The following is a 23,934-nucleotide window of genomic DNA, read 5'->3' on the forward strand; positions in this document are numbered from 1 at the left end:
CTAAAATCAGTTAGGTTTGCTGATGACCAAGTTCTAGTTTGTCAGTCAGCAAAGGGGTTGACAGCATTACTGAGTGAGAAACTAGGAAATGCCAGGTAAAGTTAGGTGGGAAAGGAGAGTGGATTGTTGGAAGACATCTAAAGGAGGCAGGAAAAATGAATTTAGAGTGATTTGATTAGGAATGTAATATTTAAGACTGAGATAGAGGAGAGAACTTTGAACAAACGAGGAAGGGGTGGAAAAAGATAGACATGTTTTACGGAACGAAGAGAGTTTGATACAATGCGGAATTAATTAGGGGATAATTATAGTGTGCGTAGTCAGGTTTTATCTTGTTGGGCAAGGTTAAGAAATGTAGGAGTGTATAGTCTGTGCCAATTCAAAAAACTAACTTAAATATGGCAGACTGCAAAATATATGAAATATTGAAATCTACCCCTTTCTCTACTTTGCTTATTTTACTTTCAGATTAGTAACCATACCAAAACCTTCGCTCTCATTTCTCCTTTCCAGAATTATCAACCAATCTAAATATTCCTCAGTTCCCTGACTCTCCTTCCTAATTGGCTTCACTTGCCGACAGCATTCATCCGTTTCTGTTATCCTCCAATTCATTTGCCGAACACAATCTTATCTCGCTTCTCTGATACTAACCACCACTCGCGGTGCGCCGTTCGTGGAGTGCGGCGAAAAATAGTGGAAAAATGGAAGACGACGAGTGTTCTAAAAGACAATCAACGTCAATTGATTACCCACACATGGAGAAAGTGAACGATCTCCGTCGTACAAATCAACGCTTGACTTTCCTGTCGTGACCTTGCAGAAGAGTGTGGCATCTCGATTGGTCCGCGCCATGAAATCTCCAGACTGAAAAATCGAGGATACATCGAGTCGCCGCCAAATTCGTGCCTGATGTCAGCAGAGAAGAAGCAACATCGAGTTAAAGTCTTTGAGGGAATATTTAATCGGTCTGAAGAGGATGAAGCCTTCTTGTCCAGGATCATAATGGATAGTGATGAGTTATGGATTTCTGATTATGACACCGAAACTAAAGCGAAATCTTCGCAATGCATTAATGAAACATCGCCCGCCCCAAAATAACCCCACCAGTTTACAAGTACATCTACATCCTCACAATGCACCGTAAGGACGTGTGGCAGGGGGTGGTAGGTCCCCAGCCACTCTACATGTATTCCCTCTATTTCCTCATGCACCTGGTACCCCGCGATTTACCCAAGTACCGCGTGGAAAGGGGGTGAACGAACACCAATCATGCCACATGCCTGCATATATTACGAGTATTACATGGTTAGCAACTGTCCCTGTGCCCACACAAAGAGAAGATGAATACGTTAAAAGGGGGCAGGTGTACATTCAATTCAAACACTTATTACCGGTTATTATTCTACGCATTTCGGATGGATAATTCACAAATACAATGGGCTTTATATACATTCGCTCACACCCCACTTGCCACAAGGGCGCCAGACTTGTAGAGTGTTTTGTGGAAATGTTATCTTGTTTACCCCTATTTTCGACAGCGCTTACCTGTTGTTTTCTTATGTATTCCCCTTTTATTGTTGTCGTGAATAGTGAGCGGGAAAAATGAATCCTTGAATCTATCAGTTCGACAGTTTATCTCTCCAATTTTGTGGCAATTGTCGGACCTGCCAATGTAGATAGAAGTTTTGCGAATACCCATGACACATTCAAGAAAAGGTCGTCCAGAGTCCATGCCCTTGGGACCAAATACAATACATAACTTGAAGTATCAGAGTGTTCACCTCCATAACAGTCGTCTGCATCCCCTCTCCAATCAATACGCTCACCGGCCGTTCCTTCCCTCTTTTTGTTTTGATTTCCTCCTCCTCCTCCGCCGCCACACCCTGCACGTTCTCGTTTCTTTGGACAGTCGTTAAACGAAGTTGTGCAGAGAGGACTTGCAACCCCTCGATGAGGAATTCGCGGGATGAAACGGACACTTCACCGTGACAAAGGTGAAAACTAAATTCGTGGGATAAAGGTGTGAAGCTGGCACTTAACCGTGTTCCGTAATGAGTTTTAGCATTATCTCGAGAGGTAGCCATAGTTCATCCGAAAGATTTGAGAAGGGAAAGTCCACACTGGGGTTTCATTCCCATGCGAACGTAATATCCCGAAATAAGGAAATTGCTGTCAAACTTTGAAATTTTGGAACAAAGGAAGTGGCGAGCAGGACAAGAACTACGAAATAGAGGCTCAGCTCAACTGAACTTAGTATTTTCACATGGTGTATGCATGCTTCACAGTATATATATGCAATAATGATTAAATAAACCCTGCATGTAAGGCGAGCTGCATAAAGAGCTTTTGACTCCTGATCGCTAAACCATTAGGGAAACAATTACAATTTAAATCTGTTGGTTTTGTAGTACACGAGTACGCTTAATGAACTTCTCTCGGGTCTTCCACGGGGTCAGGGGTTCCATGTTAGCCGACGTCTCGACACTCGACTCTCACTCATCAGCCCTGAGAACAATGCTTGAGTAGAGTATCGAAACGTTGGCCCTGACCCGGTGGAAGACCCGAGAAAAATTCATCTACTCAATACCCCTTAAGCCGCTAGTGTGCCTAGCGGGGGCTGTTAGGATGCCACCCGTAATGAAGAAAGAAAAAATACGCATGCAAAAGACACAAATTCATACTATCCACAAACAAAACATCGTATACATTTACGTAATAACCCTTGCACCCTACAAACATTTAAAAACTAAAACTACCATCTAACACACACAAGCACCCACAAATATACCTGATTTCTTCGCAATGCTTAAATTTGTTCCGACTTGCAAATTAAATGTTGTTAATGTTTCTAAAATTACTTCGTTTTCTTACTGTTATGATTCCTGCTTGTTCGGGTTAAGAATGAGTATTTGTATCTATCTGCACTGGAATATATTTCCTTTATTTTATCTTTGTGGTCTGATCTACCCAAAACGTGTGGGGCCATTGTAATTCCTTTAGTATTATTATTAATTTCGTTTGTTCTGAACCTTTCTAAAAGTTTAAGCCTCGCTTGCTCTCTTCGCATTTCAAGTGGCTCCCAGCGTAATTCCCTTAAGAGACCCGTCACCCTTGTCTTCTTGTTATAAACATTTTTAACAGTATGTAAAAACGGGGCAATGTCTTCAGCTAATTCCTTTAATATTCTAGCAGGTATTTCTTCCGGACCAGGTGCCTTGTGTGCTTTGATTCTACGGAGCAGATGTACTATCCCCTGCTTGGTCAGTGTAAGATCGCTCATGTGTTCCCCGGGTGGGTGTGGAGGATCGCTTGGTGCGTTTGTGTTTTTATTGTAGACGCTCTGGATAAACTTGTTAAAAATATTTGCCACTTCATCGCTATCTGTGATTCAAGCAGACACGGCGAGGAAGCACGCGATCTTACTTCGCTCGAACACGGTTTTGCGGTCCCAGTGTCTCTGATCGTATTTTCATGATCGCTCTTCTCTTAGTACGACGGAGCCGGTGATATGGTATTTTAATATCATCACTAAGGAGTTATCTTTCTAATTAATCTGCATACCGTCATGTGCCATGTCCGATAAATCAATGGCATGATTCTCCTCCTTCTCCCTTGCCGGAGTGCCCTGGGTGGGGCTTGTCGGCCACCCAGGGCCGCTGTCCATGGCGCCACCCCTTCCGTGCACCACACGGCACCCACACGCCCTTCCCTCCACGACCACGCCTGTCCATCGCACCCTTAATTGCCTCCCACTTCCCGACCCTCCGCATTGGTCACCGCGGATACTTTCCCTATTCTTCCCTTCTCTCTTGTACCCCTCTACGCCTCTACGGTCGAAGCCAAGTCATGTGACAGCCGACCGACAGTTCTTGCTGAGAATATAGTATTGTTTTTTCTATCTCGAAACATGGCCTTTTGAAGGTGTTATTTTATTTACCAATGGCTAAAAAGACAGTTGTATCTCGTTATTTAACAATGTTTAAAACAGTTGTGGCTCATCGTTGGGTTCTACATTTGACCCGTTCGTGGGACCGAGTCCCAATTTGTTGAATCTCCTGCGCCGGAATCCGTCGATTGCGGGAACAATTATATTTCACCCATAGCCAGTACGTATAACCATTGCACGTGAGGACACAATTCCCGGAAGAAACTAAGGCATGCAATAAAGCTGAAAGAAAACTGACCATTTCCTATTGGGTGATCCCCAATGGTTGCTGGGGTTTCTTCATTTTAGTTACTCCTAGAATCCTATTTAATTGTGCATCTACATAATACCCCGTGAGCCGCCGCAAGGGCGTGTGGCGGGGGGTGTTCATTCACCACCCGTAAAAGAGAACAATACCACATGCAGCATCAGGAATGCACGCAAACCTATACTCACAGTGGCGTGTACATTCATGCAAAAACCCTTTTAACATTAACGCATGCAAAAAAATACTATCAACTAACAAACAATTGCACCATTGCATGCCGTACAAACGTATCCAATAACGTGCTGGCTAGAATTTAAAAATTAAGAAGGCGTGATTCCACCACCACATGGACATGCGACATACAAAGGTCTCCTTCCCCAAGGAAACTAATTCATGTGTTAAAGCTCACCTAGTTAATGTGGGTTTATAATAATAACTCCAAAGGATGGAAGAAATTAGTACGACTTTTTATTACAAGTAGGGTAAGCCGTGCCATGGCGCCAGCAACTCTCATTAGAAGAATATCTTTCGAATCCCCTTTAAGTAATTGTGGGACATTCTGGGTTGCTTAATAAAGTATTAGCAAAAAGAAGATACTCGCTTTCTGCTCTGATAAACTCAGAATTAAAGCGTTTATATTTGCTGGTTCCCAATTGATAGCATATAGTACGAACGAAAGGAGGTCGGTCCAAAAGAGGCCATCCTCCTCTCGTCATTCCAATAGCTCCCCACTCCTCGTTCGATGACTCGGAGCTCCCTTAATGCCTCTCAGCAGACATCTCAAAGTCCACAGGCATTTCATCTTCATTAGGTGTGACACCAAATTATATTATTTTTTTCTCATTGGTTGTACCCGTCCACGCAAGCCTAAAGAGGAGAGGGTGATGGGATTTAAGTTTCCAGTATTGCAGTCAGTCGTTACCTCATATTTTGCAGGGAAATTAAATATGAAACATTGAAACCCCACTCTATTAATGTCCTTCATTAATCCCCGCAAGATCTTCAAGATAACTCCAATCTCCATGATTGCCGCAATCCAATCTCCTCCCTTACGGACACGCGCACTTCGCCCGGCGTCTCATTTCACTTGCATCGGCGCCATTGCAATTGCAACACCTTTCCTGTGCCTTAATCGGAGTGCGGTAAACGGATTCCCTTCCGTTCATAATTTACAAATGGAATATCAATCCTTTAACACTGTCCAAGGGATGCTCGTCAAAGCCACGTTTTGAAACTTAGAAAAAAATGCATCCATCATAGTACAAAATGTATCGATCCATCGTGCATTAATTAATATAATGTGTCCATGAATTATTTGCAAACGCTCTCTGAAGATTATTTCTAGAGATAACTCATTCGAGTCCAGAATATTTTAATTAGAAAAAAATAAAAAGTTTATATTTTCAGTTTACGCCGAACAAAGCCTTTATATTATTCCGTCTCATTGAACTTAGGTGAACAATATGAACTCTAGGTATAACGATATGCACGGGCAGAAGTTCGCGATTACATTTAATCACACATTAATATTTATGGATTAGAATAATATACGCTCATCAAATTAGTGCAATCTGGATTACTTAAATGTTTTGATAAAATCCGCCATTTACTTAATATTTGTTTTGTCGCCAAAATTTACAAAAGCAATCTTCCACGTGCCAAATTATTTCTCATCAGTCTGAAAAAATGTGTTTGTTTCAAACAAAATCTAACTGGGATTCAGGAATTTAGGGTGTCGCCTGAAGATGATCAACGGTTTTTCGTCCAATGAAATATGGCATCCCACACTGCCATGCGCCCCTTGAGACTGACAGTAGCCCTATTGAGATTGACATGACGCCATTTTCCCGGAGTAACCAAAAACATTCCCTTCAGCCGTTTAAAGAGAGTCTTTAGATGGAGAAAAAATTAGGCGTTCTTAATAAAATAATGGATGCATAAAATGTTATGAGAAAGTTAAAGAGAGGTGTTATTTTGCTCTAGTTAGACCTCATTTGGAATATGCCGCAAGTATTTGGGATCCTTCGAAGAAAATTTCTCAAAAAAAATTGGCATAAAGTCCAGAGAAAATCCGCTAGATTCGTTAAAAATTGTTATGATAAGAACACAAGTGTGACAGGTCTCTTAGGGGAATTAGGCTGGGAACCATTTGAAGTGCGGAGAGAACAAGCGAGGCTTAGACTTATAGAAAGGTTCAGAACAAACGAGTTTAACTATGACACTGAGGAATTATAATGGCCCCACACTGTACTATAGGTAGATCAGACCACAAAGATAAACTAAGGGAGATGGATTCCAGGACAGATCGGTGCAAATACTCATTCTTTCCCCGAACAATCAGAAATCATAATAGTAAAAAACCGAAGTCCATTTAGAAATATTAAAAACATTGAATTTACAAGTTGGAGCAAAGTTAAACCCTGCAAAGCTGTTAGGTATACTTTCAGGTCCATGTGTATGTAAGACGTAGTTTGAGTGTTTGCATGTGTGTGGGGTGTAAGTGTTCTTGCATGAATATATGCCATGTTTTTTTTGTGGATATATGAATTTGTGGTTATTGCATGCGGTTTTTTCTCTTTTCTAAATTACGGGGGGTATCCTTACACCCCCCACCACACGCTCTTAGGACGGCTTGCGGGGTATTAAGTAGATGTAGATGTAGATATATGGTGGGTTTATTGCAGTCCAGGGTGACTCACACCGATTTAGTTGAGAGTAGAGTAGATAAAAAACCACGCTGTCTATCGAAGTTCTGACGATACTCCTCCTAAATAATATCCATCGTCAAATTCCCTCAACAAAGACCATGAAATGCATATAACTCCGAAATGTTTAGAATAAAACCCGGCAGCAAGTGCAAATGCATGTGCATTGCAGTAAATGCATTTTTTCCCGCCCTCTTTTTTCGCAAGTATTTTCATGTCCTCTTTGCGTAGGCATGGGAATAGCTAATAATCATGTAATACTCGTAATATATGTAGGCATATTGTATGATTGTTATTCGGTCGTCCCCTTTCCACGTGGTTTTTGGATCTCAGGGTGCCAGGTGCATGAGGAAATAAAGGGAAGGCATGTAGAATGTCTGGTAACCTACCACCCCCTGCCATACGTCCTTGCGATGCTTGTAATGTGGTTTTGTGTAGAAGTGCGTGGGAATTCAAATATCCAAATTCATTCTAGCGCGTTGAGATGACTGGAAGATCTTGACTCGGCGGTCGATTGTCTGTGCATTTCGTTGAAGGCATTCGAGCGGAGTCGTTCCTTTGAGTCGTTCCCCGGATGAGAAGATTTGGAGGAAATAAAAGCTTTCCGCCAGCCTTGGTTGTTATGGCGGCACCTTCGAGGCGGGAGTCTGCTCCGCCTGCCTCCGCCCCTTGAAACCGCGGCTGAGCAAGGGGGAGCACTTCCGGTCCTTGGCATAACAAGGGGGGAAGGTCGCTCTAACTTCAGATATGTGTCGAGCTCGCGGATGGGATTTAGGGCTTCTCAAACACCAATTTTTACCAATTCTTCGTTTAAACTAATTGTAAAAACAAACAAAGATTCAATTCCGTGATTGAATCATTCGAAGAGTAATTTTCTATGGGGAACAGTTTAAGTCGCCTTTGAAATAAACTGCCTGTGTCTCTCAACTGCGTCTGGTATCTTTGAGAAAGTTTCCTCGTTGAAAGATAGGCTTATCATTGCATTTAGCGTACCCTTTTTTATTTCACCTGAAATAAAACGCTTGCAGCACCATGAGAACTCATTCTGAAGAAATATCTAATTGCTATTCGATAGGTGTAAGTTAAAGAGGTTTTTGTATGCGCACCTCTATAGGTGTTGGGTTGCATGAATATGTAGCTTTTGCATGAGGTTTTATTCGCTTTGACGGGTGGTGACCTTACACCCCTTGCCACACGCCCCGGTGGCGGCTCACAGGGTTGTACTAATTAGTAAGAATTACGTGCAAATCCCAAACAAAAAATGGTATAATTCACCTGATCACAATCCCAAATGTGTTAGCTCCACACAGATATTCCCTGGAACATGCACTCGAAAAAACTTATGAGCCAGGAAGAAATTAATTAAAACAATATTTAATAATAGGATACGTATTTTCAAATCGTTCGAGAATACTGTTACAAATATGGGTCTAATTAAATGAAAATTATAGCATGCAGGATATCGACAAAATATACATAGACTACCCGTTATACGTAATTAAATTCAACGCGATTGCTGTCAAATCGAATGTTACGAGGAAATAATCACATTTTAAATTTAACCTGTGTTTCAACCTATGGTCAACTAGCGTCTCCCGTCCTAATCCTTCCAGTAGTGTCGTGACACTGACGCCTTGCTCATAACAACTTTTCACACGCCTAGCTGCTCTACGTTGCACTCGATATAGTTCCAAAATTAATCCTACTTACCTAATTTAAATCGATGTGGTTTTGCACAATCACGGTAACTTTATTCAGGTATGGAGGTTTAGGCATCACCGGGATATAGATTTAATTCAAATAACCTTATAAATCTATTTGGACATGAGTTAAGTTTTCAAAAAGAAAAATTGTATTAAGTTCCAGGTCATATGGAATGAGAGGAGAAAATAGACGTTTCTGCAATCATTTTTTCATATTTTCTCCAGGTTGGTACAGATTTACAAAGGCCACAGGAGAAACACATTCTTTTTAAAATGCGATGTACCCACATGCAATTTTCCGCACGGTTTCCCGTGGCGGATGCCCTCAGGGAAAAGGCTTTTGGTTCAGAAACCTTATGATTGAACTTAAAAAAAGAAAAAAAATATTTCGTAGAGCTCTCTCAGATTTTTGATAAATATATGCTGTATATTTATGAAATCTTTTCCTTGAGGTCTTAGTCAACAACCCCTTTTCTGTTTCGCCTTTTTCTTGCGGAATTAAGAAATGTATGATATTCCCTCTCTGAAAATCTTCGGAAATATATGAAAACCATACCCCTTTATTAAAAAAAACATTGTTTACTCAAAACGCTTTCAATTTTGTTTGATTTCTTTTTTTTATTTTTGATTTTGATAAGGAATAATAATAAGTCTAAATAAATAAATTTGACCTTCAAACTGACATAAACATATTATGAGCATATGAAAAAATTCATCAATTTTAAATTCATCATTGCTACGAAAATGTGTAGTAATACTTCCTCGCTTTTTAGGAATTTATACTATATATCGTATCGTTTTCAGCAGACATTGACATAAGTATTCATGACGAGAACGCAAACTAGGGTTGGAGACATTTCCTGGTGCATCACGGAATAAGTATAAGATGCATGAAAGAACACAGCAAATAGGAGGTAATGAGATATTCAAGCAGTGAGAAGCAATGTTAAACACAAAAGCAGGATTGGGTTAGGTAGAACAATCCACTAATTTGGATGAAATGCTTTCAACGAAAATCAGGAAACTATTGACGACATCAGAAGAAAATTTCGTCGCACAATGAATCGTTTCCAAAGAAGTTGGAAATTACGGCAACTGTCCTGAGTAAATATGCAAACAAAGGAAACTATTAAAAACTTAAAAGTAGTTCGTAGCGTGGTAGAGGCGAGCGAAATTGGGGCGCATTGGGGGGAGAGAGAGGACAAGCGTGGATTGGAGTCTCTTGGAGGAGGTGCAGGTTCGAGAATAGCTGAGAGAATGAGACGAGGGGGAAAGGAGAGAGAGGCAGATGGGGTGGTGGGCCGGGTGGGGAAAGCTTGTTGGGCCAAATTCAAAGGAAGCAGAAGAGTGGTTGGAAGATGCACTGAAAGGAAAAGGAATGTTGGAGGCGGTGATTTTGGGGAGAATGGCCGGCCAACCAAGTTGTGGAGGGAGGAAAAGAATGGGCACTTAGGAGACGGCTTGAAGAAAGAGAGTTAGAAAGTATGCGGGTCTGAATATTGATTTAGTGTAACGCATACGTTTTTCCATTCTGGGAAGTGCTTCGGAAGACGACGTTCGTTACATGACAACGGCCTTTTGAACATCCTCTCACCGGTAGACTAATACGAATAATTTCGTTTACCGTTCACGCATCCCTAATGAAATTATTCTCCTGACGGTGAGCACACTTTCATTACTGAAACACGTTTTCACCAAGTAATTAATCACTGTAAATGTTTTGCCCTTTTAAATTGAATTTGAAAGATGGAATTTTTCTTGTGCGCCGCGAATAATTTTTTGAGTCCCTAGGGTATTTTCCATTTTCATTATCGTATGAGGGGAATTTAAAAAAATAATCAATGGCGTTTAGTGCCATTGAATTCTCTAAAATTTGTCCAAATGGAAGGGGGAGCAACGATAATTAGAGAATGGGCATGATCGCCATTGAATAGAAATAAACGTGAGAGATATCATTTAATGCATTCTGACTTAAGTCGTCTTTGTGTTCGATAAGCATGTCGTATGGATATAAATGACGAAAACTCTTCAGAGACAAAATGTGAAGCATAGACTTCTTTAGAGTAAGTTCAGAAGAAAAGGTTGGCTGGATCGCGCCGTAGGGTTTAAGAGCCATTATGTCCGAGAATGAGGTGTGCTCGGCCACTGGACGGAGGATTGTGAGTTATTTTGTGCAGCCTCGTCCAAAAATACAAGCGGAGCAATGTTTTCACTCAAGGAGTTATAAGGTAATCAAATTTCCGACTTCAAACAACGCCTGTTTGAAATTAAATTAGCCTTCCATTAAATGACAAAAGTGCTTTAATCTGTGTAGCCTTAAAGCCAAGTACAAAATATCTGTTAAAAATCCTCAAAATTAAACCTTGCGTTCACAAATATTGGCACTCAGCACAAAAATAATCGCCAAGTTCCCCCCGAGTATGGTGATCACGTAAAGTGGCAATTCAATCGCCAACCAAATAAGGTCTTCCTTGAATCGAAAAGAGCCTAAATTAACTTCAATAGTGTGACAACAAAATTTAATATTTATAAAGCAATAAAACGCCAAATTGTTTATTGATTGAACTTCATTAAATATCACCAACGGATTTTCCTTCTCCTGCAAAAGGAATATTGTTCCTAATTAAAAACGGATTCTTCTAATCATGTTTAAGGGCACTGCTTAAAAATGGAATGTGAGGAGAATAATGAACGGAATTGACTTCTCTTGTTTGAACTGCTTTCCTCTTCATCTACATACTAGTATACATACATAATACCCCAAAATCCGCGACAAGGGCGTGTGGCGGAGGGTGTTAGGTCACCACCCGTAAAAAAGAATAAAACCACATGCAAAACCAACATATTTATGCAAACGTGCACCCAAAGTGGCGTAGATGTCATGCAAAAACCTTTTTAACTAACACCCATGCAAATACCTTTACTATCAACCAACATATACATGCACCTAAGAATTTCGTGAAAATTTATCCAATGACGTGCAAATGAGGATTGAAAAGTAAGGAGGTGAAATTCCACTCCCACATGGACATGAAACTCATGGTCCTTGCCACCAAGGACACAGGTAGGGAATGTGACACTCAAGTAATTACCAACTTAACGATGGAATATGCATGAGTAAATTATGGTACAATGGGAGTGGATAAATGCAGCAACTACCACTTGATGTATGTATTGCCTATCAATTCTCGCCTTGTCCGTCTCCCCGACATCCAACTTGTTTGCCTTCTTCTCCTAACCAGCATCTCAGAATCATGTGCGCTTCAGAATGAAACGCGTCTCCCCTTTGCCAAATCGACAAGTTTTTTGGCCGACCTAAATTACACGCGATATCAAAGTATTCATTAATCTGCCTGCCCACTGCCTTCTCTGGCATTCTTGCCCATTCTCTCTGCAAACGCTTCTTTCGCTCTTTCTTCGCATGTTTTGTTATCGCAACCCATTCTTTCCGAATGGCCTCATTCGTGTTCTGTTCATCTGTTTTTAAGTTTCCCTTTCAATCCCTCGTCCCTCTCCGCGGGGGGAAATTCCTGCTACCTGCAACGTTGGGTCGCATTCCCTGCCTTTTACAGACTCTTTGGGGGTAGAGTGTTTCGTGGTGCATTTTCATGTGGTGTTTCAATTTCTTGCTTGTTGTGTCCTGGCTTGCGTGTTGTAGGATGGCTTTCGTGCTGCATCATGGGGTGCAGTTTTTTAGTTGTTTTGCGGTATATGTGTTTGCATGAGTATTGGATGAAGGGATTTTTGCATGAGTGTGTGCGCTGCTGTGGGTGTAATCTTCCGTGTTGTTTTTTTGCATGTGGTATTTTTCCTTTTTACGGTTGGTGACCTAACACCCCCCGCCACACGCCCTTGCGGCGGCTTGCGGGGTATGATGTAGATGTAGATGTTTCTCATTCTGTCGGAATACTTGATCTGGGCGTGTGCTATGCTTTATTACTTCTTAGCTTAATTTAAATTAGTAAATTTTAATTTCATAATTCTTCAGACTCTTAATAATTTGATCATGATATGGTTAATTTACGTTATCGCATTTGCCCCGTAGACCATTAAAAATAAACGTAACGCCTTAAAGGCTGGGATTCCCTTAAATAGCGGTGTTGACAATGTAGATTAAACTTATTAAAAACATTTAAAGATGGGTCCTTTTCCAATGACATCAAGAACATAATACGAACCCCAACTTATTACGGGCGGAGGGATCACGAATGTAAGATTAGAGAGATTGACTGCAAGACTGACAGGTTTAAATGGCCATTTTTTCCAAGAACAATTAGACCAGAATTCTTGTAATCGAAATCCCCCACTAGTCGGCTCGACATAATAAGTATTAACCTACAAGTTAGGGACTGCGCATGGGTATACTAGTATATTTATATTTTTTTTTTGCAGGTTCCCCACAACTTTCCCCTTCCATTTGAAAAACCCTAACCCCCTCATCCGTTGCCTTTTCCTCCTAGTGCTGCACCTCCTGCCACACACCTTTTTGGTGGCTCGCAGGGTATTGTTGTAGATGTAGATGAAACCATGCTGAAGAACTGTTAAAAAGATGGGTCCGATTGATAAACAGAATAACATGCAGGATATTGACAGATAGTATATACCTCATCGTTACTATATTGCGACGGGAAAATTTGGCGGGCTACTTCGTTTCTTTTATACTATTCCAAAATTTAAGTGTTTCCTGAAAAGCAATTACACAATTCCTTACAAAAACTATTTGAAATAGCTATTATCACCAGCAATACCATGCAGATTAAGTAATCGTGAATATAAACTTAAAACGAGGGTACCTACGGTCGTGAGACAATGGCAAAATAGCTATTTATCGTAATCGTATGTGCTTGGAGAAAAGAATTGGCAATTTTTAAACCTGATCAGAGAAATTAGCATGCATTCTAATAGTATACCTGCTCCGTCGAAATTACTTCTAAGTCTGACGATATCCGAAAGCAAAGTGGCCATAAATTTAAAATTCCAATATTCTTCCGCGGCGTATACGTGCCGGCGAAATGACTGGAATAGAGAGAATAGCTATTCACCGCAGCTATTTAGATAAGCTTGTCCCCAAGGCCGAAAGGGAGACGGCATTGCAAATGTTCTGCATCGCGGCAAGTGGGCGCATCATTCCACTCTTTTGTCTCGCGAAATATCTCTCTCTCTCTTTCGTGTGTGTGTGCGTGCGTGGGCTCGCGTATGAAAAGGGCTCATTGTATGGGAAGAGCGACGCAATGGAAGCGGAATGGAGAAAACAAACGGAGGCTGCCTTTGCGCACGGCTCGCTGAAGAGGGAAGAGGTCGGAGGGGAGGGGGGAAGGCGTCGACCACAAACACAAGGACGAGGTCGATACGACCTGATAGGAAGAAAGACTCCTTGGCGTGGGTAAACGAACGCGGATTTAAACCCACAGGTTTAATACTTAGATGAGTTTTGCAAATAAAAAACGAGCGCAAAAAAGGAAACCCACTAGAGGATTGATTTACGTTCACTTATTGCAAACCGCATTCTTTAGTGATATTCATTTATAACCACATTCATATGTGTATAAATGTATGTATGAATATATATTTATATATACCTGCGAGGGTGGTTCCATAAGTACCCTGCCTTACCTAGAGATGGCGGCAGTTGTTTGAAAAATATCCCGTTAGTAGAAAGCACGCAATTTGGAAAGTATTCGTTTCAAGTTTGAAGACGCCACGTTGTTTAGTTTTATTTGGCAGCCATCAATAGTGAACTTTTCAGTGAATTTGTGGAAATGGAGAAACTTGGTCATCGTTATGTGATACAATACTTTTATTTGAAAGGTCGCGGCCCAACCAATATATAAGCCGAACTGATTTCTACCCTGGTTGGGTTTGTTCCTTCGTTTACAACAGTGAAATATTGGATATCATAGTTTAAATGAGGCCGTACGAGCTGTCAAGACGAGCATCGCATTGATCGCCCATTTTAGTTGACGGTTCCAGAAGCGGTGAAGAAAATCCAACAAGTGATGCTGGATGATCATCGACTGAAAGTGCGCGAGCTAGGCGACAACGTAGGCATATCAAAGAGTGCGGTATATCGCATATTAACTAAAAATTTGGACATGAGAAAGCTGTGTGCAAGATGGGCTCACACTCGAGCAAAACAAGTGTCGTGAAGATGTTTCAACTGAGTGTTTAGCAAAATTTCACAGCATCACAGCAGATTTTAAGCGCCGTTTAATGACCATGGATGACACGTGGGTCCATTACTTCACACAAGAGACAAAAGAACAATCAAAAAATTGATTCAAAAGGGAGAACCGCCTCCAAGGAAGGCGAAGACCGTTCTATCTGCAGGCAAGGTCATGGGGTCGGTATTTTGGGATGCGCATGGGATAATTTTCATTGGCCATCTTGAAAAATGAAAAATTATCAACGGCGAGTATTATGCGAACTTATTGCAATGTTTGAGCGAAGAAATCATGGAAAAGCGGCCACAATTGGCTAAGAAGAAAATGCTGTTTCATCAACACAATGCACGAGCTCACAAATCACTTATTGCGATGGCCAAAATCGATGAATTGGTTTGAATGGCTACCTCATGCACCCTATTCGACAGTCTTAGCTCCCTCGGATTATTTTCTGTTCGCAAAGTTGAATAAATGGCTCGGTGGTCAAAGATTTTCCTACCGTAGAGAAGTGATGTCGGCAGGTAATGGCTATTTTGATGAGCAATACAGTTCTTATTATAAAAAAGGGTATCAAACTTATTGAACGTCGCTGTGAAAAGTGTATATGGCTGAATGGAGATTATGCTGGTGAATAAATACGTTTTTTCCAAAAGTTTTGTGTTTACTTTTTGGGTCGGGTACTTAAGATATTATCCCCGGACTTCCTCTTCATCCGCGGTCACCTCAACCGCGGAATTCTCCGACTCCCTTTAAAAAGAATCCTTGGAAACCTTAATGCGCCCATAACTTCCCAACGCATTATATATATATATATATATATATATATATATATATATATATATATATATATATATATATATATATATATATATATATATAATGCGTTGGGAAGCCGAACTGATTTATACTGATATATATATACTGATATATATATATATATATAATTATTTAAATATATATACAGATTTAGATTTTTAAACCATAGAAACACAAAGAAAGGACACTCACATATGAAGTTTTGACGTTCAGAACGAAGAGATACGAGGGTCATCCGGAAAGTAGTACCCGTTCGTGAAATAAAGACACAAAAGTGAATATTAACAAACATAAAAAATTTTATTTGAAAGAGGATACTTTAAACTACTTCTCAACATAATCTCCAAGCAAATTAAGGCATTTGTCATAACGTGTGACAAGTTTCTGTATTCCTGCTGCATAGTCCTTCGCCGCCAGCTCATTGAGATACGCGAGGGACCCATCTTGCAAAAAATGTTTGCATAATGCAGATGGTGTTTAACAATTTCATGAACAATTGTTCGAGAAACATTGGGAAAATGCTCACAGATGTCATCAATTGTGACGCGCCGATCGTTCCTCACGAATTCGTCAACTGAGCTCACCAGTTGGTCTGTAATGACAGACGGTCTCTCCGAACGCTCATCGTCGTGTGTGTTCCCCCTCCCCATGTTGAAGTTGCGACACCACCGCCGAACAGACGACTCGTCCATTACATTGTCTCCATACACCTCCTTCAATTGGCGATGAATATCACATGGGCGAACGTTTCTTGCATTGAGGAATTTAATCACTGCCCTCACTTCACAACTGGCGGCGTTCTCAATTTTTTTAAACATTGTAAACAATCACAGAAACAACACAGGCAATGCTAGCGTCACGCAACTTGGCTCAGAGAAGGCAGACAAGCCACTGAAGCTATCTGACCTCGTCCAGCGGCTACCCGCGTCGTCAGCACTTCATGCGGCACGAACGGGTACTACTTTCCGGATGACCCTCGTATTATTATACAAAGAATACGAGTGTGTCAGTCTTTTGGGGCAATCAGGCTTGGAGCCACTTGAGATTTTGCAGAGACCAAGCGAGTCACTACAGAAATATTAAACATTTTTTCATTTACAAGTTACGACAAGATTAAAAGTTTTTATCCTCCTATTTTAATGTTTAGCTTAGCCTTTTTCTTTCTAGAAAATCGCATAACCTTTGTTTTATTAATATTGATTCTCATCCCATACCTGTCGCACTGGATTTCCAATTCACTCAGCAATGCTTGGAGCCCCTTGGCTGACTGACAAACTAAAGCTTGGTCATCAGCGAACCTAACTAATTTTACGAATTTCCCGCCCACTTTCATTCCTACCTCGAGTTCTTCCCATGCCTCTTTGATCATTTCCACTGCATACAGGTTGAACAGCAACGGTGATAATGGGCAACCCTGCCTTACACCCCTTCCTAACGCTGCCCATCCGGACTCCCCGTTCCCCACCCGCACCTGAGCAGTCTGAGACGTGTACAGGTTGCGGATTAGCCTCCTTTCCCTCCAATCTATTCCTATTTTCCGCAATATACTCATTAACTTTTCCCAATTCACTCTATCAAACGCTTTTTCGAAGTCTACGAAACAGGCTAATACCTCCTTGTTGTGTTCTATATTCCTATCGATTAATAATCTCATTACTGCAATGGCATCACGCGTGCCTCTCCCCTTTCTAAACCAAAAATAATCATCCCCTAAGTAATCATTTGCCCTACTCTCTATCCTTTTGTTTATGATCCTGAGAACAACTTATGCTGCGTGGGATATCAAACTTATTGTCCTGTAGTCCTCACATGATGTAGCCTTTACCTTTTTCGGAATAGGAGCTAAAACTGATCTCACCAAGTCTTCCGGCCAGATTCTTTCCTCATAAATATTATGGATCAGCCCATATAGCCTCTTCCTCCCACATTTTCCTAAACATTTAAATTGTTCCGCGGGAATGTTATCCACCCCCACGGCCTTATTTAGCTTCATCTCCCTTTATGCCCTTTCTATCTCATCGCCGAGTATGCCTGGACCTAAGCTATCTTCCTCTACGTCATGTTCCTTTTCTATGTCTAACTTTGTTGGTCTAAGTTTTTTATTATATAGTTCTTCTATATACTCCTTCAATCTCTCTTGGATCTTTCCTGTGTCGACTATTGCCTTACCCGCCTTATCTCTAACTCTTACCATAGATCTTCCTTTCTTACTTCCCGATAAAGATTTAACTTTGCTATACAGCGCACCGATTTCACCCTTCCTCTGCAGACTTTCCATATCCTCGTACTGCGTCTTCCACCATGCTTATTTTGCTTTATTCGTTGCCCGCCTCAATTTATTGTTTAATTCTTTGTACTTCATTTTGCCTAACTCGGTATTTATATTCTTCCATTTTCGCCGCTCATCCATCTTTGTAATCATCTCATCCGTGATCCATGGTTTCTTGGTCCTTTTACCGTTAACGGTTCCAATAGAGTCTTTTGCGGCTTTAAACAACCCTTTCTTGATACTTTCCCATTTTTCTTCGATAGTACTTAGCTCTTTACCATCCTCCATGATTTCGTCTACCACCTGTTTGTACTCCTTTCTTTTCAAACCATTTAATGCTTCTACATTCCATTTCCTAACTCGCCGCCCCTGCCTTTTCTTTTTGAAACGTACGCTACATTTCATAACAACTAAATTGTGAGCCGAGTCTGCATCCGCTCCCGGGAAGCTGTGCGAATTTATCACACTGTTCCTAAACCTGTGTTTAACCAGAATATAATCTAGCTGATACCTTTCTGAGTCATCTGGCATTTTCCATGTATACCTCCGTCTTTTGTGGTGTCTAAACCAAGTGTTGGTGATGACTAACCCCTGTCTCCTGCAGAACTCAAATTCTTTCTCCCCTCTCCTCTCTCTTAACATTCTCTAATTTCCCTGTCCTCATCATTGTCCTAACATTCCACGTTCCCACATTCAAACACGAAATCCCTCAGGGTAAATTACGTTTCCTCGATAGCTCAAGTGGTTAAGAGCATCCGCCCTGCAAGTGGAAAGATCCGGTGATCGAGTCCCGGTCAAGGAAATATTTTTACTCTTGTTATCCGTTCGATTCCGCCTTCCACAATTCTATTGTGTTCGTCCTTTATGTGTGTTCCTATCCCCTTTCCTTGTATCTGTTTCTATATAAATGAGTATATATATAAATATATATATATATATATAAATATATAAATATATATATATATATGTATATATATATATATAAATATATAAATATATAAATATATATATATGTATATATGTATGTATATATATGTATATATATATATATGTATATATATATATATGTATATATATATATATGTATATATATATATAAGAAGAACACTCACACATTATTTGATATTTCGCTTGCAAGGTACAATGTAGAAGTAGAATTGGCCGCTTTTTTAGGGTCTAATGGTTTAGCAGCCACCTCACTGGAAAGAAGATGCTGAGTGGACTACCTTCCGTGGTTTGTTCCTAACCGTTGGCCAATCTAGCATGGGGAACCTCCCCCGTAGCAATTATCATCGCTCCCACCAACATAGCTCTAGGGGTTAATTATCGTTGTTGTCTGCTTCAAAACTAGAAATTAAGAATAATTCCCAGAAATGTAGGTTACCGTAAAGAAGACCAGAGTTCATTTCAGATAATGACCCCCGAAGTCTCATTGGTTTGACGTCACCGAGGTGGAAACGTTTAAATTTCATTTATTCCGGCGTTTTCATTCCATTTTAATGAGACAGTTTAGTAGCAATTATTAATCTTTAATTGTTTAGCAAATTTAATTTTTTAAAATTGTATTCGTGAGAACATATTTTATCGCATGTCATGTGCCTCGCGCACAAGGAAAAACACATTGAGCAAATTCCGCATTAGTGGGTGAAGACTTTTTTTTCGTTTTTGAATAGCTGGTGGGAGAAAGCGGTAGGCCGGCAGATTAACTGTAGCGTATTTAAGGACCCCTTTTTATGTACTGACCCCCTCCCCCCTACCCAGTCCCAAACGCCATATCCGCCGCTCACTTCGAGATAACCCTTCCCACGCATTCGCCCTCTCGCTCACCCCCTTGGTGCACGTTTCGTGTCCGCTGCTCCCTCGGCGCTCGAGAATGATCTTCAAAGGGCGACGAGGGGGGGAGGGGGGACGGAGCGCAGAGGGAAAGGAAATAGATGCGGGGGAAAGGTGGGGGGGGGACCCTCGCCGGCAGAGTCCGGTGAAGGAACAAAGAATGCGCCTCTGTCCTTCCGAGCGCCATTCATTCGGACTGCGAGGGCAAGTCTTCGGTGCTTCTTGCTGCTCGCCCCAGAATGAGAAGGGCTGGCTCATTGCAAGTATCTTCGCTCGGTAACCAAGGCAACGAAGACGAGAACAATGATCTTCATGAGAATGCCGGCAATTAATTAAAAGACGAAGACATATTCGCGACATACTAAACAATAAGTAATTCTAAAAATATTTTGAGTAAGAAGGTACGTTAGCTTGAAAGCTGAGAAAAAAGTGAAAGTACTTTAGAGTTACATGCTTTATCTCGTATGTAGTAGCATTAGTATTGAGGGGAGATTCCAAAGAAACTGCCGGAGATGCCGCAACAGTAACTTTTAACGGAGTCATCCGCTAATGTGCATTTCAATGCAACAATTTCAGAGCGTAAAAATCATTCGCCTTGACTGGGACTCGAACCCAGATCCCTCAATATCCGGTCGAGTGCTTTAACCACTACCAGCTACCGAGGCGTCCTCTTAAACTCTGAAATTTTGGGGTTTTTAAAGGAACTAGATGTTATGACGAAATATCGTACATACAATGTCACATGCATTCGTAGTCGTGCGCGAGGCGCCACTGTCCACGAGGTTAAAGCCAACTTTAAACACTTATGGTGTTTTCCCTTTGACAAATTCCAAAGAAACTGCGGGAGATGCCGCGGCGGCTTGCGGGGTATTATGTAGATGTAGATGTTAGGAAGGGTAGAAAGCGATCCAAAAGAAATATATAATAGTTAAAATAATTATTTTGCAAATTTTAATTAACAAACGTTGTAATTAACTTTTAATAACTTCTAAATGTAGACTTTCATAATTTGGGTAATTTGACTTCCGTAATTTTGCCTCGTGTTTTAGCTGCTTGAATTGCCAGGGTCGGAATTAATTCCTGCTACAAAGCGCTGGCAGGCTAGCGTACGTATAATGGCGACCCAAATACAACTACTTCGATTTGCTAATTCGTGAGGCTTGCTACCTCAAAATAAGATTACCTTTGATAAAACACATCGGTCTAGTGGAGCCATGGAAATTGCAGCCAACGGTTTGGTTATTCCCTGATGCCTGAGCCTTGGAGTGTTAATTACCGAACGCGCGGCAATTTATCGCCCTCTTCGATCGAGGATGCGGGGAGGAAAATACGGCCAACGTCTAAGAGTCGAAATCGACCGATGTGTTTGATGAGGTGTGCATGGGAGTGATAAATTTGCAGTCGATTAGATTACTGTCATTGAATTAAAACCTCTCGTGGGTTGAAATTTATTTTCATTAATTGCTTTCAAAATATTGAAAATAATATATAAATGTGTGCTATAGGTGTCAAGAGGAAAATGCAGTCGAATATTTTTGCTAATTCAAAAGAATTTTTTGTTCACCTTAAATCGGTATTCTAACTCAAGGGATATGGAATTAAAGAGGAAATATCGAATGCCCAAAAAGACTCCTTGGGTTACAACAACTCTTGAGTTGATATAAAATATGCAGGGTTTGCTCTTCCAAACCATTAATTACGAAGTTCAAAGCTGTTTGTTTCGAAGGTTTTGTCATTGGGTCAAAGAGATGACCGTAGGTTAAAAGGTTATGGGAGAGACGAATGAGTAGCCTTATAAAAATTGATGGGATAGACAAAATTGCTTAAGTTAAAACCTGGAGGGGGCAAAAAAGTGTATGAGATACTCCAAGGGATATTGATTGATAAGGGCACGGTGGAAGGGAGAATGTCAGTTGAGGAGGGGAGCGGGAAGGAAGGGAGGGAGTGCGCCCTTCAGACGGCGAGAAGATGGATTGCTCGAGGTAATGAAAGAGGAAAAAATGTGTTCAAGCTTGAGGAAACACAAGTTCAATGTTAAAAGGTTTCTTACGACCACACAAAACCTTATTTTCATCTACATATGCAAAGTACCCTGCAAGCCACCGCAAGGGTGTGTGGCGGGGGGTGTTAGGTCGCCAAACATAAAAGAGGGTGACGAAAATAACGGTTAAATGACGAATGAGCAAGTTTTCTGGAATTTAAAGGGATCAGTAACTCAAAACAAAATGCGATAACAGTGATCAGATTGTATTTATCGGACAACAACAGTTGAAAGGTATCATAATGCCCGCTTAACACGGCGTATAATACTTAATACGTAATATAATACGACAACAACATGGCGTATATTCCGTCAAATATGCTAGGTTATTTATAAAAAATACATGCATTGGTGGTAAATTAACATGTTCTTTAAGCAAAATTTCCATTTCCATCACCTCTCAATGCCACCAGACAAGTATTTGGAATGTAAGAAACATCTCAATTTTGAAATGTATCAATAAATACATAAACACAAGACCACACGTAAAAACTCGAACACCATCAAAATAGTCTCATCCTTACTTTAAGATTGCCTTGTTACTTTTATTTATTAAATGCCTTAGAGTAATCATGATTATACGCATCGAAGGCTTATAAAAGATTTCATTTTTTCTGATTTCGGTGGCACAAAAGCCATTTACGAGGGTAGTCTGAAAAGTTCTCGGCCTCGCCCATAGATCGCACGGTTTTTTCTCTTATTTTGGCACAACTATGAGTAGATTGCCAAGTAAAATTGCGAGGCATACCATCCAGCAGTTTGCTGTTGGTAGTCGTCTGAATCAGTTGCGGTGCGTGTTGTTAGCGGCGTAAAAAAACTTGAGTATCGAGCAGTGATAAAATTTATCGTGAAAGAAGATTTAATGTCGACTGAAATCATTTCCAGGACTGTCAGTGTGCCTTTCGTGACTCTTCTCCTTTAATTTTCACCGTGAAAGAAATTGGCAGGCAAGTTAAAACGCGGCCGTGAAAGCCTCCAAGGTGATTCACATGAAGGACCTCCGGAAAGTGACAGCACGCCGGAAATCATCGAAAAGGTGCACGATTTGATTTTGGAAGATTGACGTAGAAAGTAGCATCAAATTGCTAATACCGAGTAAGGGATATCAAAAGAATGCATCGGTTACGTTTCGCACGAGGCATTGCACACGACAAAACGCGATGCTATCGTGATGGGTGTCGCGCACTGGGGATCAAAAATGTTTTCCGACGATGCTTTCCAAACAGTGCTTGCCACGCTTTGCCAAGCACAATAATGATATTCCACGTCGATATGTGGCAATGGATGAAACATGAATTCGTCACTACATACCAGAATCGAAGCAACGCTCAAGTGGAAAGAGGCCGGTCCTTGAGCTCCAAAGGAAGCTAAGACGGAGTCATCGGTGGGAAAGGCCATTTGCGTCGGTTTTTTTGGAATACGAAATGAATTCTATCAGTCGAATATCTTGAAAATGGAGAGTATTATTCTAACCTTTTAACGAAACTGGACTTTTTGGACTGGTGAAACTGGACGGGCAATAATATCTGAAAAAAGACCCGGTTTGTAGAGGAAGAAACCCGTTTTTTATCAGGACTATGCACATGCCCGCAAAATTGCCTTGGCGATGGGAAAATTGAGGAACTTGCACAACTATGAAGCGTTGGAACACCATTCGCCGCATTCCCTGGATTTAGTCCCTTCTTCTTCTTCCAAAAACTCAAAAGTATGACCCTCGCTGGTCAACCCTTTTCATTCAATCAAAAACCCAACGCGGCTGTGGGCGAGTACTTCGCAGCACTTCCGGAAGAACACTACATCTACATCTACATAATACCCCGCAAGCCGCCACAAGGGCGTGTGGCGGGGGGTGTTAGGTCACCAACCGTAAAAAAGGAACAATTCCACATGCAGAAAAAAACAACACGGAAAATTACACCCACAGCAGCGCACACACTCATGCAAAAATCCCTTCATCCAATACTCATGCAAACACATATACCGCAAAACAACTAAAAAATTCCCCCCATGATGCAGCACGAAAGCCATCCTACAACACGCAAGCCAGGACACAACAAGCAAGAAATTGAAACACCACATGAAAATGCACCAAGAAACACTCTACCCCCAAAGAGTCTCTAAAAGGCAGGGAATGCGACCCAACGTTGCAGGTAGCAGGAATTTCCCCCCGCGGAGAGGGACGAGGGACTGAAAGGGAAACTTAAAAACAG

The sequence above is a fragment of the Hetaerina americana genome, unplaced genomic scaffold (assembly GCF_022747635.1).
Source record: "Hetaerina americana unplaced genomic scaffold, ioHetAmer1.1.p SCAF_7, whole genome shotgun sequence".
Lineage (NCBI taxonomy): Eukaryota > Metazoa > Arthropoda > Insecta > Odonata > Calopterygidae > Hetaerina > Hetaerina americana.